At 44.5% G+C, this 16,856-nt stretch overlaps 1 long non-coding RNA gene across 1 annotated transcript in view; it reads left to right on the top strand.

Annotated features, from left to right (window-relative positions):
- Nucleotides 1-14,542, top strand: part of LOC144111508 (uncharacterized) — a 653,424-nt gene extending 638,882 nt beyond the window's left edge. Inside the window, exon 5 of the long non-coding RNA XR_013310070.1 lies at nt 14,341-14,542. This is a non-coding gene — a long non-coding RNA (uncharacterized LOC144111508). The remainder of the gene's footprint in view (nt 1-14,340) is intronic.
- The last annotated feature ends 2,314 nt before the right edge of the window (nt 14,543-16,856 follow it).

Here is a 16,856-nt window from a genome sequence, read left to right as displayed (position 1 = left end):
GAAGTTGAAGTTTTGGTCACATGATGCAACAAGAAAAAATGATACAATCGCTGAAATGTAGTTTTTATCCACTACGACATATAATCAACCCAATTCTAGGTCCTGGAATGAGAAAAGCAGTCTGTCAGCAGATATATAGCCGTTTTTTATGCCTCATGTGACTTAAACACCAACTACACGGCGCAGTCATAGTTCGACTGATGAAACCGAAACATCAAGAAGAAATTCAATGATAAACTGTTTAGTGGTTGTACATGTATAGAATACCTAATGAATAGTTTTAAAGAAGAAAGCACGCAAGCAAAAAATTTGATTCCAACAGTCCTTTAAATTTGGATGCCTACAAAATAATTGATAATGGAAGTGCTGAAAACCACACCAGTTGGATTGAAAGCAGCTTTTTCCTGCAATTAGACGTGTGTTCACAAAATATCTAAAACCTTCAGAAGATTCACATGCACTCGCCAACAACTGCGCTGTACAGCTGTAGGTACTTAAATGCTTGTTTTTCGCCCGCCCCTCCAATGTGTACCTGAGGGCCACAGGAGTCTTCACTACTGTCTTCATAGTTTTGTAGCCTCATCTGGTGTCTCACCCCAATGAGTGCTAGCTTTTTGATCTGAAATATTTATAGAGATTGTGCAAAGCAAACTATGCCATGAAAACCAAACAATGAATATTTAATGAAACAACGTCTTCGAGGAACCATGTGCAAGTGAACCAAAATTCAGAAGCATGTAGAACAGAATCATACAGAGGACTCTAACAGGCCTATAATCACAGTGGTGTGACTCAGCCTAACGATACCAGAATTCGCTGTAGTCTTCTATACGCCCATCCTTGCACCAACATATTAACTTCCGTTTATGCATGACTCAATGGAATGTCCTTCCCAAACAATAACATAAGGGGGGAAAAGTGAAGCCATTATTTAAGGCCACCTTGAACCATGACAAAAATGTACTCTGGAGCTACATGAGTGATACAACAAATAACTGTCAGCTGCCACTATGCACAGCAAGGCTAATGCTTGTGCTAATTTCTTGTAGTAGGCTAGATATTATCTATAGCAAATGCTCTTTCAACTACACTTGTACAAATAGAAGCTTTCAGGTCTACAAATCCAAACGCAACACGAGGCAATTTCAAAGTTCCAACTTAATCTGAAGCGGAGTCAACATATGTAGAGGGCTCAAATTAAACTACATCTGAACAAAACACTGTGCATCAAAATTATATTAAAAGGACTCGATACGTCGCAAGTAGTTCATAGGCACAGTTAAAAGAAAGGCAATATATATCTGAGTCAAAAAAAAAACCAACCCGTTTCTGGTGTTTACACCAAACCGGTCTTTTAGACACGGGTTCTGCTGTGACCCGACGTAGTGTTTTCTGGTGTGATCGCGCCTGGTGCTCCGACCAGACCAGTATTTCAGACACGGGTCCTGATGTGGCCTAGTGTGGTGTGTTTTTGTGTGTTCTGGTCTGGTGTTCTGGGCTGTGACCCGGTTGTCTGATACCGGCGCTGGTGTGCTTAGGTTTATTGTTTCATGGTGTGGTTGGTGTACCATTAAATTTGCTGCGGTTGGTGTACAGTACAATGTCTTGATAGAGATACTGCGAGTTTCCACATACAATTGTGAGGAAAATTAAGAGATCCCTGCGAACGCACGCCGAATGGTGTAAAACGGCAAGCACTCCTGATGCCGAGACATGTGCATTAAACTTCCAAAAATCTCGATGCGCCGGTCTTAAAGCCACGAGCATTTCATCAGGTGGCACCTGCACGCAGTTAGGCGTAGTGTGGCAGACACTCGCAGTGTCATAATGTTTCACATGATTGTACACTGGAGCATGCACATAACCACATCATATCTGCTCTTGCCGAAGATGAAGAGCAAGCACTTATCGTAAAGAAAGAAAAAAGGCTCACATTTGCTCAAAAGCATACTTAGCTTTCTTGGTAGACAAAATTGGCAGTATGGTCAAGATGGCGCATCTTTCATCATGGCGTGCATCTTCTCTGACAAAGTCGAATATGTTGAAATTCCCTGATAGCAGCTCGACTCCAGCTGTGCCGCCACAATGCCTGAAGAACAACAGAACAAAATCACAAATTTTTGTGAAATACATTATAATCACAGTGCAATGACAATTAGCAAATACTATAATTAAAATTAGCTCAGGGGTGCAAACATGTACTATATTTTCAATACGACTTGCAATGCCTCTGCAGTAAATCAAGTGTCATCTGCTTTATAGTAAATCAATACTGCTCACATAATGCACGCCACTTGCATTCATTTGCTTGACATCAGTTGCTCGATAAACTAGTATTTCGTACTTTCATCCACAGAGTGTGACGATGAACACGGACAAAAGGGAAGACGGCAAAAAACGCTTTGAGGTGCCTCTCCCTTTGCCCCTGCTCTTCATCGTGCTATGTGAATGAAAGTGTGAATTATTGCGTTAAGTGTTTTTTCATTTGTATCCGTAGCTAACTGCATATATTTGCACCCCAGCTGCGTACGCCTGCATCATAATAAAAATTCTTATCGTACTTTGGCGTTGCAGCTGATAATTAGCGTGATGGTCCTAACATAAAGTCAAGGTTTCTTAGACAAACAACAGCACTCTAGCATCTCGGGTAATTTCATTCATTACCTTGCTCAGAGATTTTAATACTTGGTAACATAGAGAAATAAATTGATAAGAAATTTATACTGCTGCAGAAAACAAAAATATGAGGAATTAAGAAATTACAGGAATTATTAGAAGATGTCCGTAAAGGTCGGCCCAAAAAGGAGGTAAGATGTAAATATTTGATGCGAGTATATTTCAGGGTGACAAAATCCATGTATTGAGACTTTTTATGCGCACAGGGTACAGAAAAGTACTGTACTGGCTGGCCGCATTTATTTACAAGACCATTCCATTTCCTTTCTTCCTATTTTGGCAGCATAAAATGCCGAATGTTGAACTTTATTTTAAGCTGAATGCCACATACAAAACGACAAGGCTGGAATGTTAATGATTCAAAAGGAAATCTTAAACAAGATACTCTGAACCTTGGCACTGGTAAAACCGCAACAGAAGTACAAAAAAGCTGCCAGATTATTTTTCCTGCTGAATGTATTGAAATTAAAGCTGCCTGAGCGCACATCAGTTTTGCTTAGGTATAGCTTGCTATGCACATCCTGATCCTCTTGTGCAGTTCTCTACACATTACCTGCAAACACTTGCACACATACAAAACCCACAGTAAATTCTGCGTACTGTGCACTGCCCACGATGGTGCCTAGCACTCCCTGTCTTCAGTGAGATGCAATTCTTTCGGTGTATCTATGTGTTAGGGTTTGTGTTACAAAAAATGTCCGAGTTGGTTACGAGTTAAGTGATTGAGCTTAACCAGTTGTTTGGTTCTAAGCAGGAAGATCACTTGCAGGAACCGCTTCTTACATCAGGCAGATAATAATGACTTTACGACACTGTAGTGGAGGGCTCCAAATTAATTTATACAAAGTGGTGTTCTTTAAGCTTCGCTGGCATTGTATGGCACACCGGCACCTTTTCTAAAGCCGGAATCTTTACTGCCACATATATACATAACACACAAGTGGCATGACCCCACCCCTCCCAACATGTATGCAACAAAGTATTGCAACCGCTTCGAGCCATTACTACAGGCCCTACTGAGCCGTCCCTGCTAAGTGTGAAAAAAAGTTGCTAAGATATGCTTTGTCATATTCAATGCCACAAACTCTTTTTAAAAAGCATGTAGCAAAACTAGCAAACGAGAGCTCAAGAACATCTATGATTTAGTAAAAAGTAGCCAAAATTTTTTACATTTGAACTGAAGTAGCCGAAGTTAGAACGTGAATTGCAAAACTGTATGCATAACAGCTAGGCAAGCGATCAGAGAAGGTAAAAGAAAAGAGGGGCTCATTATAGGCTACATGATTGACTCTGACAGTAACTTCCATCATGCATCTGTCAGCTGAACAATAGGCCAGAAAGCATTCAATTCAAGCTTATTTTCATGCAAAACCCTTTCAGTGAAGGCTATAAGTTATGACATAAAAATTTTCGTCTTTCAATAGAAACAACCAGAGGATTCGTGGACGATCGCAAATGTGACGGCACCCACGAATGCCTATACTGAATCAGCATCTCTTAGGCCTCAGCACTTAGAATCCAAGCTTCAGGGCAAACGACTGCTAAGTACTGTCAGTCTTATGTTTCCCTGGAATGAGAAGTATTCACTAAAAGTTGTTTATTATGGGTAACTTCACTGATCATGTACTGCCGCGCTGCACATAGAGCCAAGGCCTTTAAGCTGTTTTTATCCTCGCACGAGCTAACAGCACCCATCAATTAACCTCCTGTAAATAAACTTTCACATGAAGACATCTACAATTATTTGGTCACGTCTTGTATGTTTGTCATTATCCTTTGTTTGACGGTTTTATATTACAAACCACTAACAAACCTGAGTCGTAATTCTCACATAAACTTATGGAGTGAATATATATCTCTGAGATAAATCCAGCTAAAGCCAGCAATTACCTCTTAGTGCATCCATTTTCCACTTCAGTGAATTATGGAACGTCACTCCAGCGCACAAAACACACGAACGAAGAGAATAGAAACCACGGACACCGGACATATTTTTTGTGCGCTGGAATGATGCCTCATAATTCTGTCAAGAACCAACTATACCAGCCCTCCATGCTTAGTCTTCTAGAGAACATTTTCCTTGCCTTCCGCTGTCACCTCCTGAGCACTTCTCACGGGAAATGCATTGAACAACGGCTTCTGTTGACCAGATGGTAGCGGCAGTCCTCTTGCGAAATACTGCATCTTTGGGGACTCCCTTCATGGCGTCATTCATTTCCTTCTCTACCTTGAATTCAGATACACCTACAGGAAAAAGAACATGCGTACAAAAATTCTTAGATATATTCACAACAAGGTATATTATATTATTTTATTGGTACACTTCCCAGAAGCAGTATGCTTTAACGCCTGTTGAAGCAAGGAAGTGATACCTGGGCTACACGGGCACGTTCGCATGACATCTGAGTAGAATTGCATTCTGACTCGACGGACTTCCGGGGCGCTACACGACACTTTCCGAACACATTTGAAATTTCCTCAGCTCGTTTTCAGTGTACGATGACGACGGCGGCGGTGGTCACACTAGTGTGACAACGACACTGTCACGGCCAACAGCAGCATATATGATTTTAGTGGGACAAGTTTTTGAGGCCTTCGGCACCGACGATGCCGAACGACGAACGGTCTGACTTCATGTCCTCGGCAGGCCGGCGGCTTAGCGAAAACACGCTGATGAGGCGACGGTGTGAATATATTCGCCGTTCTACCTTATCCACATTGTTAATATTCGAAACTAACGGGTATATTTCACATGTGCACACTCGAACACTCACCAGCCATAAGCACTTGCCAACTTAATTTTAATCGATGGCGACTGCCTTCCCTTTCGCGACGACTAGGCGTAGTGAGTCCGTAGGGTTACGTCTGTGAAGAGCGAATTCACAAGTTTTAGCAAATGATCAACGAGTGCAGTTTTGACAACAGTGAGCAGAAATCAACTATTGGTCGCATCACAGGGCGCGCATACGATGTACGGGAAGCGCCGCGGTCACCTAGCCCGCCCAGCACTGCTTTACGGCCAGCAGCAGTCGTTGCCGTTGCTATTTTGTGGATAAGAAGTTATGCCGTTCCAATTACCGCAAATGATCACCAATCATACTTCTTAATAAAGCAGTTTAAGATAAACTACTGATCGCGTCGGAGGATGTCGGGACAACTAGCGACAAGCGCCGGTCGTACGCGATGTCAGCAGCCCGACTGTCAAGTGTTTCTGAAGCGAGCGATCGTATCGGTGCTTCCTACGACAGATTGCCGGACAGCATTAACAAGCATAGGTAAGACCGGTACAAAAAAGAGAAGCTTATTTAATAGAACTAAAGCGCAGAATGCGTTTTGTCATGAAATCGAGCCCTAGCTGTTCGTACGCAGCGCTTCAAACAACAGTATGAGTGCAGCCGTCTACATCGGCGCGCTGCTTGAGAAATTTCATGATCATGCGGTAAATGTTCATTGGCTTACTATTACCTTCAAGCACTTAAGTAGACAGAAAATGAGCTATTTGCTAAGCAAATACAGAAAAATCGAGCAGCGGGTATCAATATGAGCAGCCATAGGCCGCCGCGGTGGCTGAGTGGTTATGGCGCTCGGCTGCCGGCCCGAAAGACGCGGGTTCGACCCCGGCCGCGGCGGTCGAATTTCGATGGAGGCGAAATTCTAGAGGCCCGTGTGCTGTGCGATGTCAGTGCACGTTAAAGAACCCCAGGTGGTCGAAATCTCCGGAGCCCTTCACTACGGCGTCTCTCATAGCCTGAGTTGCTTTGGGACGTTAAACCCCTGTAAAACCAAAAAAAAAACAATATGAGCAGCCACAGAGCCGAAAGCAGTCGCTCGGCTGTGGGCGGGACGAAGCAATGGCGGCGGCAACGCCTATTGGTCTGTTCGGGCTGTGTCCGCGTTTCGAAGGCATTCCAAAATCTGGAATGTCTCCGCGGAGCTCCGTCGACTCGAATGGCATCTGAACCGAATGCTGTCGAAAAATTTCGTGTAGCAGCTCAAGTTCGGCAGTCGAGCCGAACGACATTCGGATGGAAGCCATTCGATGCGCACGTGTAACCCAGGTGTAAGTAATCGTTTCGGTTATTACCAACACAAGGCTTACACCTTGACGCTGATCGTGCCATGCAATAGTGGTGAGTGCTGAAGTACAAAAGGCAACTGCTTGCTCTGCCTTTTACAATTTGCAACTTTAACTGCACAATTATAGAAAAAAAATTGATTTCATCTTTGAAAATCGCAGATTAGTATGAGTGGCACCGAATATTGAAAACAAAAACAGTATGATTACTGCCAGTGTTTAAATCAACATGCAGTGACTGCTAAGAGCAATTTTCTAATTACAGTTCTTGCCCATACCCTTGTCAATCAAGGCACTAATGCCGGTTGACCAGCAGTAAAGCTAATGAGTCCTCAAGATCCTTCCTAGTTAGCAAACTTCTTGTAGTCAAAATTGAACGAAACATTACTTCAAATCTTTTGAGCTAGAAGCGAATGAGCTACTGATATAGCCGAAGGCAAACAACTTAGTGCCTTAGAATAGTGTCCAACGAGGAGCCCACACGCAGATGCGCTGGACTTTCCACTGTTTCCTTATATAAAGTAATACAGGTGTGCATGGCCTGTGGTGTTCATGCTAAAAAATACAAAATATAAAGAGAAACAAAACTGACGACCATAGAAAAATTAGAAAATTGCCGTCATTACACCTTATGTGAAACTAGAGAGTGCTTGTTCATAAACAATTAGTAAAATGGTCATTTTGAAATTTTGCAAAATGATCAATTTTTCATGAGCATAGTCAGTATGCCTTTTCTTCACACAAAAGGTTTCCTGCGGCCCCATTGCACTAAAGTTTCTTTTTAGTACAGTGCCTTCAAAAGACAGAAATTGGTCAAGTACCACAAAATGGTAATATGCATGCATCATTATTTTCATTTCAATGCTTCATTACTTCTTAACACAACCTCCTATATGACCCACATGATTTGCTGCAGGAGCAGAATTCCGGTGTGCACCATTCACATTCCATGAAGGACCTGGCTGCCTTTTCCAAGTGTTATACTCATTTTCACAATGAAAGTACCGTTGAGCGAGTTTGACCGCAAGCAAAAAAATAATTTGAACCCAGTAGCTTAAGGAAACTTTCAAGTGGTTCGTAACATTATGCTTGTAAAAAGACAACTTCAGGTGTCAACACTCATCATAGTTGCCTTCAGATCTCAGCTTAGGTGTGCCCATAAAGTGAGGGTGGGGTGAATAGTTATAATGACCAATTGTCACGGCTGCTACATTGTGCTACCTATTTCAATGATGAAGTCTGTGACAAACTACCCTCCAAAATCTGACATCTGGCATAAAGGCTGAAAAGCTTTGCTTGTGCAGTTATGCATATCATAAAGAAAGCTGGCAAACGGCACAACGTTTTACTGGTATTTTGGTCCCAGATGCTCGCTGATTTGAACCTCAGTATCCCAACGAAAGCAACAAAAAAGACATGACTGTTGAAGAAGGCATAATAAGCTCCCGTAAAGTGAGAAAAACAAATTCTAACCACTCATAATAATACGAGTCAGCCAACGAGGCCACTGTGTCGGTCACCAACTAAGAGACCATGTACAAACTTATACACTCTAAATGCACAAACTCTTCATGAGAGCAAAACATGTCCTGCACTAGTGAAACAAATTTGTGTCAATGTAGGATTCTTGGCAACAGTAGGTATCACCATTATTGGCATATCCTAGAAAGGCAGAGGCCACCTAAATGATGCTGCACAATTTAGAATTCAGCCTTTCAGTAAGCTATATTTTGTCTAGTACCATGAGCACCTTCTGAGGAGAAGACAAAAATGAAAGGAAAACTGCCAACTGTCATGAGGCCTGCCACAAAAAAACACTGAAGAGAAGTGAGGCACAAACAAAAAAGAAGGCAAGCAATACTAAACACTGCTGCCTCTGCAAATTCAGAACAGTGAAATGTGTGACACCTAAAAAATTAGTTTCATGAACTATAAGCACGTAATTTTAGTGACATATTTCTTTAAATGCTGCATTAGATATTAGAATACATGAATCCCTATGTGGTGTTTGCATACTAAAAAATAATTTATAGTTCCATTTCCTTCCCTCATGTTGTTTAGGCTTGATCAACCGAATTATGGCTATTATGCCTAGCTGGCATTTAGTCTGCCGAGCCATGGAAAAGGCTACAATATAAATGTTGACATGCTGTTTTATTTAAGCCTTGCTCCTGACGACCTGATAACCAATTAAACGTCGCAGCCATCGTTCGGTTGATAATAATGAAACAAGGACAAATAGAATTATAAATTTTTTTACCAGTTATAGAGCAAATATAAAGGCGTGGTCATTGTATATTAGTGTATAAGGCATCATTTGAAATTAGACGCAAGCAAACATAGTATATGCTATTTCTTTCAAGCTTTGTTTAAATATGATATCAAGTAGCATGCCGAAAGGCTCAGTCAAACAGGTCACTACAAGCTCCTAATTTTCTGCAAGTGTATTAGATCAAGTATATTAACTGAACATGCAGAGTGTCATCACCAAGCAAGTGAAAAGGCAAAAAAATATCAAAACTCACCAAGATAATAACCGACGTAACAATTTATAGTGAACATTCACCCTTTTTCATTTAGCACTTTTAGCTTTTTGTGCACAAGCTATATTTGAACAGACCCTGAAGTAGTTTGCAGTAGACAGTGCCTACTTTCCACGCAGATCTAGAGGCAGTAAGAACATTGCAACTACAGTGAGAGGTTCGTTTAATGGTACTTCTTGCTGGGCTAGTTGGTGTAACATTGCGTATCAAAAGTAAAAACAGCGCTAATTTTTCCACAAACCACACAGAAAGAACAGACAGGAAGGCCGCTGTCCTGTCTGTTTTTTCTGTGTGGTTTGTGTAAAAATTAGCGCTGTTTTTACGTTTGTTATACAGTGAGAGGCCGCAGAAGAGAAGCTGTCAAGTCTAATTAATGTTTCATCTTTGAGGCGCATTCATAGCTGCACTATATAACACCATTCATAATCTTTTCACCAAGTGAAATAAGACGCCTTTGCTGGAGCAGTCTCTGAGGAGTGCCATGTGACACCAGCATTACTGCAGAAGGATGACATGGTTATCCTTCTGCTATATTTGTCTACGAGGGCTGCCATGTGAGATGGGTACTAAATAAAAAAGCATAAAAGCATTGTTCTCATGCTGTAATATCACCCTAAAGTGCTGCCCTTAAGCCCATTACTTCGTATTGGTGTTTTTAAAGCCTGGCTGCATTGAAGGGGGTGTCGTGTGACTCAAGAACAGGCGGGGAGGGAACTAGAGAGGGAGAGAGAGAAAGTGGCTGATATGAGGATATGCCAGTGTGCTCGTTGTTGCTGTGCAGCCTTGGAGCTGAGTGGCCAGCTCTGGACTAACTCGTGTTATGAAGGTTCGGGTTTCCCTTTTTATTCCACTCTGTGTGTTGTGCTGTACATAGCATTTTTTCCGTCTCGGCTTTAAGAAAACGTGATAATGATTCTTGATAAAAATCACCACGAAATTTTTGAAAAGACAGGAGAAATGTTCCAACCATCACTAATAAGAAAAAGAAAAAGGTTGCTTGCTTCGGATACATACACTCCCTACATTCTAGTACGACGAGTCTCAGATTCCTCGTTAGTCTTGGTAGGGGTTTTGCGACGAGCCGAGACCCCCCTGAATTTAAGCAATGCTTCTTTCTGAGCATGAAAGTGGCACTATCTGATGGTGGCCTGTTGAGAAGAGACACACACGTTATTTTGATTAGGGGAATGCCAATACAAGCCATCAATGTTTTGGTCCAAAGCAGACACTGCAACACACTGATGTCAACACAGAGGTAAAAAAACAGATCTTAGAAAACTCGATACATACTTGTACTCTACAATGTACGCTGAACTGGCACAGACAAGAACAGCTCCAAATCTGGACAGTGGAGACTTCCTCTCCGATGAAGCTCTTTTCAGACCTCTTCACTACTGAAGAACAGGCACTTCAGCTGCATAACATCATAATTTCGAGCTGTGTAGTTTTTCACCCACAATGCCTGGCACTTCCGGATAATTATTTGTATTGCTGGCATTTCACACAACCACAAGAAAATGTTTAAAGAGCCAAACTTCAAATACATAACGCCACTTGCTGACACTAGTTTTTGTGGTAAGCTCGGCACTACTTTGGTTGTTCAAAACCACTTAATTCGAAAAGGGCTACAAAGGGCTACTTTTCTAGTGGTACTTATTCGTCAACAATTAGCAATGATTTTTATTCACTCGGCCGCTTGCATGCCTTGACGCGTCACACGCTTCCCACTCTAAGCTTGACATGTGGTGTAATCGGCTCGTAGAGGTGTGTTCTAGCCTTAAGACGCCACGTCAAATCAGTATAAAGACGATCATACGCGTAGCGAATAACACTACGCTTACCAGACGGAACGTCGCACGCTATCGGCAGTCCGCAACGGGCCGATAGTGGCGTCAAAAACACGCGTGCAACCAGTGCACGATCAAGTTCGACGTCGAATAATGAACAGGAAGTCGGGCACGCACCTTCACGAAAGCCCAAAAAATAGTCACGCGTTTTGCTGGGCAGTATACAATTACCGCATTTACATTTAGGACTCCTACGCGTGCCTGCCATATAGCAAGCGTATTTCTTCATAAACTGTGAACACTGACAGACCAGCATGTTCATGATTCAATGTGGAATGCACTTTGCTGCCGCGGAAACAACCAGTGACTCACGCGCAATGCCGAAGGAAATTGAACAGGGGAGAGCTGACAGAGCCTCGTCCCTTCCGTTTCTTCTCGCCTTTGTGCTCGCTCGTTTATTTTCGCGGTCGCATTTTGCACGCACTCTTGCGCTACACTATGGGTCTCACCTGGAAACGAAGACTCTACACATTCCAGTAACCGCTTTCTTCTCTTGCTTCGTGGCTGCTATGGTTGAAGTCGAACGTGTTGTGGAAACGAAGACTCGACGCATTCCAGTAACCGCTTTCTTCTCTTGCTCCGCGGCTGCTACGGTTAAAGTCGAACGTGTTGTCAAGATGAAACGGCTACATGGTTCTCGGCGTGGTCACTTTTTTACAGAGTAGGCGAACGGCTGAATTGGTGACAGGCGGTGCAAGCTACGATAAGCAGGAGACCCAGACGCGAGTTTGCAGCAAGAATTTTGAAATCAGACAAACAGCACATGGACAACCGCAGCATGGACCATGGCACGGCGCGGCGTAAGGCCTAGCCGGATTTCACACCAAAATGCAGAGAGGGAGAGGAGGGGGGAGGGTTTGCTGTTTCCTGCTACGTGACCTGGCAGCCAGCGCGCTGGATTGGAATGGCCTTGGGAAGCACGATAAGCGCTGGCGCATGGCTGTTAGCGTTGCTCGTGTCATGGCAAATAATTACTTCGAACTGTTACCAAATTGCAGCTAGACTAAGGCGCGTCGCGCCTCCGTGTATTATTGCCGCGCCGTTTTCATGTCAAAACAGGCGAGGATGTTTCAGCTCCTTCCAGAACTACCTTACAACTTGTTTTCTTAGGTTTTTCTCTTTTCTTTCTGGTCTTTTGCAGACAGGATTAACGAACGTTCACTGCATAGTTTTAGCACAGCACCAAGTTTCTCTTAAACCGCATTTTGGCTTATGCTAAAGAGATATGATCTGCAGAACATATTTGCTTTACTCAACTGCAAAAAAAAGTTAGACTCAAAGCTTCTATTGTGTTTAAAAAACGTTTATTACTGCAAAAGCTCATTAAGTCGGACACCAAGGGAAAGTAAAAAATTTCGAATTATCAAATTACCCAAAAAAACTGACAAGAACCACTTGTATCGGAGTATAGGTCAGAAGAGGGGACCCTCTTAGTTACTGCTGGCCGCTGGAATTCGCCTACCTGTATGCATTGTCATTTTGAAGCGAATATAACTTAAATTACTTGCTTAATTGCATATTCTATGCAGAATCCATTTAGATTTAACGCGGGAACGCAAGCTATTTGCCCACATTCGTCTGGCTTCATCAACGTGCTGAACGAGCAGTCCGTATACTGAGCATATATATGCCCGCACTTCCCCCATGCGCCCATGCTCCATCGCTGTGGCACCCATGCAGCCATTTCACATGTGATGTAGGATATGCAGCCACGCTAGTGTAAGCGGTACTAAATGTCCATAGTTGTCGCCGGGCAACGATCGCTAAAATTACGCTTGATGTTTCTGCACTGCAAACTGCATAATAATCGGCGCTGGACTTTGAAGGCTGCAGGCTGAAATATACTACCTGGTTCTACGCACAGTGTCGACAGAGTGATGCACGGGAAGCCCCCGTCGGGGTTGCCCGCAATTCACCATCGTATAACCCAGGTTCTAGAACACACATTTTCCCTCTGCATGGTCCACAGTTAGCCCTTTTCTACCAGATATGTAGACGGGGAAGATTTGGGAATGGCAGATATGTGCCCATGCACAGCCCACGTATTTTCTACGCAGTCCTTTGTAGGCTGTAGGCGGAAATAGTGGATGTTTGTCCACACGTAGCTACCCTCCTTGGATAGTTTAGGGTGCTGCAGGGTGCAGCCCTTATTGGGGTTGTCCGCACTTCACAAACATGTAACCCCACCTTTTATGCACACGAACTGCATGCAGCCCATGCTTAGCATTTTTTGATACCTTGTTTAGGATATAGGCGGGGAAGGTGCGTGCGAATGACAAATGCACCCCCGCCTGACCCATGCGTGACCAACGTAGGTGTTGCTCACGCAGCCCACACTGCATGAGTACAACGTTTCGCCACTGTGAAGCCTATGATTTAGCCCCTGTATTTTATACACAGGACCCATGTAGGCAGAAGGCGGGAATACTATCGATTTGCCCACACAATTCCACCGTGGCTTCCTCAAGGTGCTGTACGCGCAGCCCCAGGAGGCGCTGTCCACATTTCACCATGACGGAGCCCGCACGTTTGCCCGCATGTATCTGTGGTGGGATTCAGGTGGGCTGCCCGCTTAGGCATAAAATGGGCAGCCAAAACTTGTTTTGCCAGCTCTGCGCCCACGAGGGACCCATGCAGGTTTATTGCCGGCAGCCACCAGCCGTCATTGCCCATTTCGGACCCGTAAGGGCCCGCCACCTTACGTTACTGAGGTATATTCTAAATATGTTCTGGGTTCTCATGTTTTAGGAGTACCGCACCTGCCATTTTCATTGACGCAAAACCAGAATTGAATCATTTAGAAACCTTGTGAATAAAGCACCTTCTGAATTGCGTACTCACATGTTCGGTAGAAATGTGGAAGCGAACGAAAACGGCAAGCATAGCCCGGGTTGGCGGAAAATCGGGGAGGCGCATGAGATCAGAAAATTTGCACGGAAAGGTGGCCGCAGTGTGCACAAGAGTAGATTAATTCGAGGGACTTGGGAAAAGCCGGTCCTGCAGGCGCAGTTAGGCTCATGATAATGATGACACAATGTGAATGCACCAAATAGTTCTACTCGATGCTGAATGTTAACGATGCTAATTTTTACGAATTATGCACTTTTGTGTATAAAGAAAAAACTCCGAAATTATTTTCATAAACACGCAGGTAACTTGCGATTGTTCTGCTGATTGTCGCTTTTGCCTCCGTTTGCAGAAAGTGGGACAAGGGGGCAGAAGTAAAGTACTGCGAAAAATTATTTTTCAAAGCGTCCGAGCAACTTGTTAAATTTGATGTGTATATATATACAAGTGGGTACGTGTTAATCCCAGACCCCCACCTCAGCAAGCGGCCCAAGGAGAGAACCTTTTTCGGAGAATTCTTTGTGAATACCTCCGGCATTCTTATTTTTGACAACACTTGTGTGAGTTTGTAGGAGAACCATCGATGCATTTGCCATGTGCTGTGTAAAGAAAAGCTGTAACGTCGGCCTGCTCGGTCCTCGTGCGCGCTGCCTGTTTTCTGAGCGTTTTGGTCCCCAAGAGCATCCAGTAGAGAATGTCTGCCCTTTAGTCTTGTAACTTTCCTGCATTCTGCCAACCTTTATAGCGGTGCATGCGGTTTTTTTATTTATGTCATGCGAACGAGCCACCTTGCCAGACAGCACATGTCATCGGCCGGATATTGTAAACGCGTTGGTGATCCGTGTCCAACGGTGGCGCATTCTTGCCAATGCGTCCCCAATAAGGCGATGCGATTCGAGAACACGTTCATTAATGTCCCGGCTATGCCTTTATTCCTCAGAATTGGCATTCACCGGTGTATAACTCTTGAACACCGCGTTGAACACCGTGTACAACCTGGCTTTCGGCGGCGAATATTGTCCGGACAGTTGCGATGGCTAGCCACAGTGGCATACATCATGGCATACGGTGGTCGATGTTGTCATGCCAATCTTTATGGCCAGTGAGCATCAGATATATCTTGGTATAAGTTCGTCAATATTGTCCCGGAAGTTGGGATGGCTTTCGAACAATGTATAAAAATTGGGCATGGCTGCCCAATATTTTCCCACCGGTTGAGTTGAGTAGGTTTGTCAATATTTTCTCACAAGTAAAGATCAATTATAAAAAAATGTGTATATCCTGGCATATGTTGAACGTTTTCCTGCCTGTTGCGATGAGCCGCCAAAATTGCATACATCCCCGTATACGTTGGTCAATACTGTACAACCAATTTTTCTGGCTCACCGACATTGATCATGGCACTAGTTGGCCTCTACGCGTCATGTCGCGCCAGCCTCGTATTGATATATTCGACTTCATAAACCGTGAAAACTAGATTTTGCTTAGGCCTCAGTGCCCCGAAAGAGAGAAAAAAATTCTGTGGTTTAGCTCTGCTTAAATCTGTAGTGACGTGATACCTACATCTGGCCGAGTGGAACCAGCTCAGTTTAATTGCAAAGTCAGTCTCTAGCCGCTCCAGTTCCTTCTTGGACGTTCCTTCTTCATCTTCATCTTACTTGACACGGCGCATGGGCACAGCTGTTTGTTGCAGCTTTTGCGCGCCGGTAGCAGCAGCTGCTCCGCACCACGTGACCAACCACGAGACCAACGACCGCACCACGTGATCAACCCACGTGACCTCAACAACCACGTGGCCAACGACGCCGCCATGGAGCACAAGTGGTACCACACTGAATTGTCAAAGAGGTGCCGTAAAGTAGGTATCGCTAAAAAGAGCAGCTAAGAATGCACCTTTGAGTTTTGTCTATGTAGCAATGACAGCCGTGCGCAGTGCGAGATCTCAAAGTAAACAGCGGTGAGCGCGGCTGAGGGTTTGTGCAGGCGTGTGGGAGCCGGTCGCGTTATGCGTATACGTATTCGGGTCTTTTATTAGGAACTTTTTAAAGCTTGCGCTCTACTTCGTACCTCACTCCCCCAGCTTTGAGTCATCGTCTTCGGCGGCGGCAGCAGCGTCATCCGCAGGATAGAATCTTCCATTCTGTCTCTCTTGATCGCCGTACGCTGGGTTAACATGGAGAGTTTTGTTGAGCCACCCCAAGCTCGGGAAAAACGAGCGCCGTGTACGCGGGTGCGCGTGCACGCTGCCCCACTACTCAATATGATGATCCCTGGTCACCCCGCTGTCCCGAAACGTGGCCTAATTGGTTGCTGAGTGAACTCGGTGCAACGCCCGCGAGTTTCCTGGAAATTTCTGGTTGTTGCCTCATCTGTGCGAACTAAGCATCTGCGGGAGCGGCGAATGGCCCGCTGGGTGAGAGGATTCCCTGGAGAGAGGCGCGAATATGGAGTCTGTTATGCCCGAGCACGCATTCCGCTGGCCTCAGGGGAAGCCAGTGCTGTACGTCCGCCGTTGCGCGCTGCATTCCCGAACTCTCCGACATGTCGCGGCTGGCAGCATGATTCATCCAAGCACGCCCGGTGGAATCCTTTCTCTCCCCCCTCGCAAGCGCCGGCTCGAAACGCAACCCACGCTTCACCTGCAGCCCTTTCCCGGCTGCAAACAGCCGAGCTCCTTTCGTCCATTCGTCAAATTGGAACTATGACCACTGCCGTGACCTGAATGGAAGGTTTCACGGCTGGCTGGGGTAACGCTCATTGTTTATCCGCTGTTTATCCACTCATTTATCCGCTGTTGAGTCCTATAGTCAACTCATTAGACATGCAGGAAAATTCTCGTGACCTTGTTAGCGCTGTGATCGAGGAAGT

Source organism: Amblyomma americanum, chromosome 11, assembly GCF_052857255.1.
Source record: "Amblyomma americanum isolate KBUSLIRL-KWMA chromosome 11, ASM5285725v1, whole genome shotgun sequence".
NCBI classification, from domain to species: domain Eukaryota; kingdom Metazoa; phylum Arthropoda; class Arachnida; order Ixodida; family Ixodidae; genus Amblyomma; species Amblyomma americanum.
The sequence above is the reverse complement of the archived record's forward strand: the minus strand, read 5'-3'. Positions and strand labels throughout refer to the sequence as shown.